This window comes from Phalaenopsis equestris, unplaced genomic scaffold, assembly GCF_001263595.1.
Source record: "Phalaenopsis equestris unplaced genomic scaffold, ASM126359v1 Scaffold000425, whole genome shotgun sequence".
Classification (NCBI taxonomy): Eukaryota; Viridiplantae; Streptophyta; class Magnoliopsida; order Asparagales; family Orchidaceae; genus Phalaenopsis; species Phalaenopsis equestris.
In genome coordinates, this window is record NW_018164866.1 from 200,019 (window position 1) to 206,968 (window position 6,950).

The 6,950-nt window shown below is 37.7% G+C and overlaps 1 protein-coding gene across 2 annotated transcripts in view; it reads right to left on the minus strand.

Annotated features, from left to right (window-relative positions):
• Window positions 1-1,330: 1,330 nt before the first annotated feature.
• The window catches only part of LOC110027357 (serine/threonine-protein kinase STN8, chloroplastic), a 26,249-nt gene continuing 20,629 nt past the window's right edge, over window positions 1,331-6,950 (minus strand). The window contains exon 5 of one of the 2 annotated variants that reach the window (XM_020728748.1): window positions 1,331-1,512. The gene's annotated coding sequence lies outside the window, so the exon portion shown is untranslated. Of the gene's footprint in view, window positions 1,513-1,744; window positions 1,787-6,950 lie in introns of those variants that run through there. The other variant, XM_020728749.1, reaches the window with a different exon arrangement.

Consider the following 6,950-nt stretch of genomic DNA (forward strand, 5'->3'; position numbering starts at 1 on the left):
AGCAGGAACAATTGCCTGCGGAGTCCAATTATCAAAAACCACGTGAAATTTCAGTCTCACAGGCGAAAAATAGAGAAAATAAATACAACCCGATTAATTTCCAAAAAGCTTTCATAAAATTATTTCGCACCCGATGGAGTCGCTACTGTTTTATTACCAGCTGAAGAAATATTTCGCAGCTTCGGGCGCATGCAATTAGGGTTTTTGGAAGAAATATTGCTTCGGGTTTTTGTGTTTGGTTTCGAAGGACTTCTCCATTTTATATATCTCCTAAATTTTATTATTCTTATATAAATTATTACTAATTATAAGTTATTACATCTAAATAAATTATTTTTGTTCTATAAAACACTAATAACAAACTAATAACAGATTAATAATATACCAATAACACAGTAATAACACATTATAACACATAATAACACACTAATAATACATAACAACACAACTATACACTTCCCTAGTCCACGTTATAACACGTTGGGAATATTGCCCGAGTGTTATACCGCATGTTATAACGCCACCCCACGTGTTATAGTGCGATTGTATAACACGTGGTGAGGCGTTATAACCTGCGGTATAACACGTGGGGAATATTCTCTGAGTGTTATACCGCGGGTTATAACGCCAGCCCACGTGTTATAGGGCGACTGTATAACATGTGGTGAGACGTTATAACCCTCGGTATAACACGCAGGGAATATTCCCCAAGTGTTATACCGCAGGCTAGGGGAATGTTATAGAGCGACAGTATAACATGTGGGGCGACGTTATAACCCGCGATATAACACGTAGAGAATATCCCCCGTGTGTTATATCGCGGGCTAGTGAGTATATAATTGTGTTATTATGTATTATTAATGTGTTATTATGTGTTATTAATGTGTTATTGTTGTATTATTAGTTTGTTATTAGTGCGTTATAGAACAAAAATAATTTATTTAGATACCATATGTATAATAGAGAATCCATCAAAAACAAACACAAACGCAAAGAAATATTTCTTCCAAAAACCCTAGTTGCATGCGTTCGAAGTTGTGAAATATTTCTTCAACTGACAATAAAACAATATCGACTCCATCGGGTGCGAAATAGTTTTATAAAAACAGCGAGAAATTGATCGGGCTATGTTTCTGGTTGAATTGCGCGCGAAGTTTTATTTATTTTTCTTATTTTCACGTGGCTTCCGTTGATTGAATTTCGTTAATTAGACTCGGCAGACAACTGTCACTGCGGAATCCTCCATATCAGTAACAGAACTACGACTTGAAATAAGAGAAAAGAAAAGGATTTCGCTAAATTTAAGAGATCAAAATTTTTTAAGATAATAACGTGACAATTTAAAGAGAAATCATTCACATAATATATACACATAGAACTTTAAATACAAATTTAGAGGCCTATACTGACTGGCGTGTATGAGGGTACAACCTTCTTGTTGATTGCGAGCTCAATCCATCTCCTTTTCTTTTAATGAGCACACCATTAGGCTCTTATAGACCAAGTATTTTGCTGCAAAAGTTAACAAAATATTAAAAAAATAAGTTATGGATATTAAGATTAAATTTTAGTTAGGAAGATTTTATGCATATTAAATTTAATTTAAAATTAGTGCAATACAAATTAAATCTAATGGGTACCTACATAAAAAAAAGAAAAGAAAAAACAAATTGATGAGAATTATCTTGATATTACAGAGATTTCTATTGAAACATCTAACAAAAGCATTCAAGCAATGGAGAACCTTGAATTAGGTTGCGGTTTGATCTATCAGTCCCCTCTGAAACTTTACAAAACATAAATGTTAGGATAGAGCCCAAGATGATTCTTAATGATGCAAAGAAGGATATTAATTCAAGGTTCTTAAAGAGGATATTGATCCATCAGATTTAAACTTGATGCTAAAAATCCATCGACATTACACTGCTTTCTTGCCGAAAGAAGACTAACGATGTCCTAATTATGGTTTCATTGAAGGGCATTCATCTCCTTCATGGAGACAGCTTTCTATGTTAGGTTTGCAAGGTAACCTCAATAGTAGATGGAAGCTGATGATTGGTCAAGGCCGTAGAAAATGATTTGTAGGCTGGTGATAATCTGCGAAGAGAGACATAGTTTGTCATGGGATAGAGGGAGTCTGTCTGATTGCATATCTTACTAGAAGAACTAACTTCCTCATTTGGAGTAGGAGTAGTGCTGAAGATGTCATTCGGAGGGGATTTAGGGTCGAGCAAGGGGTTAGCAAGATCTAGAGTAGGTGCATCAGAACGAGTGCATTGAGTGTAAACACAAAGAGTAGGAGGATGTGCTGGTGGTACCAAATGGACAGAGGGCACTTTGGTGGTAGAAGAAGTGACTGGAACCAAAGGAATAAATGGTTCCTTGATGGTAAGTGACGTGGGGGGAACATCCACAGAGAAAGCATAAGAAACAATATCCAAGAACTCAAGTTTCCTCTCACTCGAAGCCGAGTTAGGAAAGTATGGATACTTTCAAAAAAAGGAGACATCAACACTGACATAGACCCTATTTGTGGTAGGATTAATGCACCGATACCTTCTTTTGAGTGACAAAGTATTCAACGAAAACATAGATCTAGGATTAAATTTACTCCGCGTTGGGGCCGTGTTCCGAACGAAAGATGTGCATTAAAAAAGTTTGGGATCTAAAGTGGAGTAGACCCGATTGTTAGGAAAGCATGATCTCAAGACAGCTAAAGAGGTATGAAGATTGTGGATTTTTTTAGGGAGCTCTATTAATGAGATAAGTGGCGGTAAGAATGACATCATTCCAGAAATGTTTTGGGACATTAGAGTGAAACATAATCGAGCGAGTAACGTCGAGGAGATGTTAGTTTTTCCTCTCGGCTATCCCATTTTGCCGAGGAGCGTCGGTACACGAGCTATGATGGAAGATGTCTTACCACGAATTCTCCTAATAGAGAGTTAAAAAATTCACAACCATTGTCAGGCATAAGGACTTGCATAGGAGTTTTGAATTGGGTAAAAATGAAGGTGTGGAAATTTTTGAAAGTGACAACAACTTCAGATTTATCTTATAAAATATGGACCTATGTCAATTGAATGCGGTCATCAATGAAAACAATGAACCACCATTTTTTGTAGCGAGGAGCGTGAGATGGTCCCCATAAGTCATTGTGAATAAGAGAGAAAGGAGCGGAAACTGTGTAATTGTAGGGTAGATAAAAAACATGATGACGCTTAACTAACTGACATGTTTCACATTTGAAATTAGAAGGTTTTTTAACAAATACAATTATTTTAGATACTGGAAACTAGAATGACTCAAACGGTAGTGTAACAACATAAAAGGATATTCAACAAATTGAGATAAACTACAACTACTAGATGGAGTGTCCTCGTTCTCCGTGTTTTTCTCTTGGAAGAAGTAGAGCCAACCTACCCGCTCAGTAGTTCCAATCATCTTCCCTGAACGACGATCCTGAAAGACACAGACATCAGAGGAAAAATGAGCAGTGCAATCAATGTGTTGTCCATTGTTGACCTCACTTTTGGTTTGGTTGAAGTCTAGTCTTTCTCTTTAGTAGCCTAAGGTATAGCCATAGAACTTCCTATTGACTACACTTAGAGAACTAGAAAAAGACACCCTCACCATTAGAAATTCTAAACTTTTCTTTACTCAACTTGAAGTTCCACATATTGGAAGTTCCACATATTGGTTCACATATTGGTTCTAACCTCTAGTACTTAATAGGTGGGGTCATTATGGGGGAGCTCAAGGAGAGTTCCTATAAAACCGCTGGACCTTAGGGTTGACCCTGAGCGTTGGTCTAGAGCTAAGACACTCACATCACTCACAATCACTCACTACCATAAACCCAAAATTTCCTGACTTTGGTCCCTTGAACCTTTGAGAAACTCATGTAGATGATCCCCTAACATGTAGATGATCCCCTAAACCTGATCCCCTAAACCTACTGGCCCTAGGCTAGAGTTTAGCTAAGACCAGTACATAGAGGATCCAAATGGGGTTTCCATTGGTCCATGACTTACTTTTGGTGGTTAGTTCCCCAATTTTACCCAAAATACTTAGTCTGACCTTTTGCCCATAAACTTCCCCAAATTACCTAAGTACCCTTGAAACCCTAAATTTGGTAAAAAATTTCAAATTTATCCAAAATACCCAAACTTGTTCAAAAATCATTTCAAACCTTTTGAAAACACCCAAATTACCCAAAATCACAAAAATTGCCAAATTACCAAAATGCCCCTCTTAGGTCTAAAATTTCAAAAATTCCAAAAAATCCCAAAATATTCCAAATATTCCCAATTTCATTCTATCACATGGCCCATTTTGGCCAATTTGACGATCTTTGACCAAGACCCCCAAATTTGTCTTTAAAGACCCAAATGTCCCCAAATTCAACTCAAATGTTCATCAATTTGATCCCAATCTCCCCAAATTTCAATCCCAAACTCAAATTCACCTTCAATGTGACCAAAATAAACTAAATCCAAGCTCAATTGGCCATGCTTTGAGCCCAATTTTTGATTTAGGTCAAACCCCCAATTTTGGACACATGACCTAATTTCACCAAATTGAATCCATAGCCCTATCAATTGGCCATGGTTTATATTGAAAACTCTTTATAACATTTCTACACATCAAAATTGACCATCAATTGACCTTGGTGAAGTCTCAATTTCATTTAATTTCAACTTAAGTCCAAAATCCCCAAATTGGCTATGTCCCCAAGTCTCATTAAATTCAATGCCTTGACCCCAAAATTGACACCCAATTTATGTTGAAAACTTTTTATGAGGTTCCTATTGACCATTTTCAACCATCAATTTGGACTTAGCCCAAGGTTAGCCCAATCTAGACCCAAGTCTAGCCCAACATGCCCAAAATGACCAATTTTCAAATTCTTTCAAATTGACCCTTCAATTGAACTCAAAATCCTTTCAATCCTTCACCCAAAATGTTCATTACAATCATCTACATCAAATGCATCAATCAATTGGGTCAATTGACATGGCTAGCTTATCCCAAACCTTTGGTCATTTGAACCCACATTGGACCCTTGCACTAAAATTAGCCTAACCACCCCAAAGTCACCAATTTAATGACTCCACAACCATTAGTTGGACCCTAGTGACCAAGCTAAACCTTATAAAACCACCTAAGCTAAGCCATGGACCAAAGGTCCCCTAAATCAAGGGATTTTGATTCCATATTTGCTTAAGCCTTGGATATTTACCTCAACTCATTTAATTGCTGTGACATATTCGTTTGGGTTCCCTAAGCTCCTAGTCACCTCCCCCTGCCATGGCTAGTTGGCCTAGTCGTCGGAGAAGCCAAAACTGAGGGCCACCCCCTCTTAAACTTCACCTAATTCAAACCTAGAGGCCAGCTCACCCATTTTAAATTGTAGAGCCCCTCTGCCCTCCACCTAAGCATCACATTGCACCCAAACATTGGCCATGACAGCAACCCCAAGCCCATTTTTATAAAAAGCTCACCTCCACGGCCATTGGAGGTAACCATGGAGGTAGTGCTGAAATTTTCTCAGAGAGAGCTTTCCAAATCACTCACAGAGCTTCTTTGAGATTACTCCTCAGTGTAATCCAACCATCTTCCCCCACTGATTCTCACTGTGGAAGCCCAATTTTGAGTTCAAATTTCTGTCTAAAACCAGGACAGAGCTCATTACACTCCCACAGTCCACCAAACTTCAATTACTTGTACCCACACATTCACAACACTGAAAGAAGACAAAACCCTATCAAATCCCCCTTCCACTGAGCCCCTAGCATAGACTTTGATCAACACCTGAAATCGAGCTTGGTCGAATTCATACCTAGACCTTACACCACAGCAAGAGGCTCAATCCCTAGCCTCCTTGGTCTCCAACGAACGTGACAAGCATCTCTGATTGAACCTTACTTTCTCAGAGCAAAGGTATTGAACACCTCCTCATTCCTCATCCCGAGCCTACTCCTCATCCCGAGCCTATTTTGATTCTCCATTTTCTTGAGCTTAATTTCATGGCATCTTAACCGTATGGATCCTCTAGTCTAGACGAGCATAGCATTTAAAAAAAAAAAATCACTTAATTTGGTTGAGAAATGAGGGAGATATCAAACTTGGAAGATAGACGGCTCTCGGGCTAGGCTATCGGGGACGATGACTGAGCGTCGCTCGATCAAGCGTGTATCAGATGGACGGTCAAGATGAAGCCGAACAACGCTTCGGGACATAAACTGCGGGCCGAGTCATCGCTGAAGTGGATGACAACGTCGATTGAGAGCGCGCCGAGTGGAGCTTCAGAGCTGCCTAGGATGATGTGGCACCGTACGTTTAAATAGATAAATAGGGAAAATAGATAAATAGGGAATTAATAGATAAATAGGGAATTAAAAAATTCAGAAAATACACCCTAACTTCAAAAATTCATATGTTGGTGTAGAAAAATCACAAAAATAAAATAAAAATATCATCTTGCTTAGTGAACAAAAGAGAACAATATGGATTAAATTCCGTGTCCATTTGATGCATACTTTATTTTTTTAAAAAATGAATTAGTGTTAGGAGTCTTTTAATTCTCCATGCATATAGACTTATCACCATAGCTTATTTTTGGCATGTTGTAGCTTCTATCAAGGGTAACACTCCTTGATTTTTTTCAAAGTCAGAGGAGACCTCTAAACTAGACCTCTAGACAGAGATCCATATTTTTCAAGTTTGTGTATATTATTTGCATAAATTAATCATAATAATTAGCATATTGCTTAGAAAAATCCAAGAAATTTTTGGAAGGTTTATGATAACCAGAGAACCTTTAAAAAAATTTCTCATGAGTCAAGTCATTCAAAATAAACCTAATTTGCCTAAACCCTAAATCACTAATATAATTAATTTTGGAAAATATAAACATCAAAATGACGTGATTTTTGATCTCTACTGTT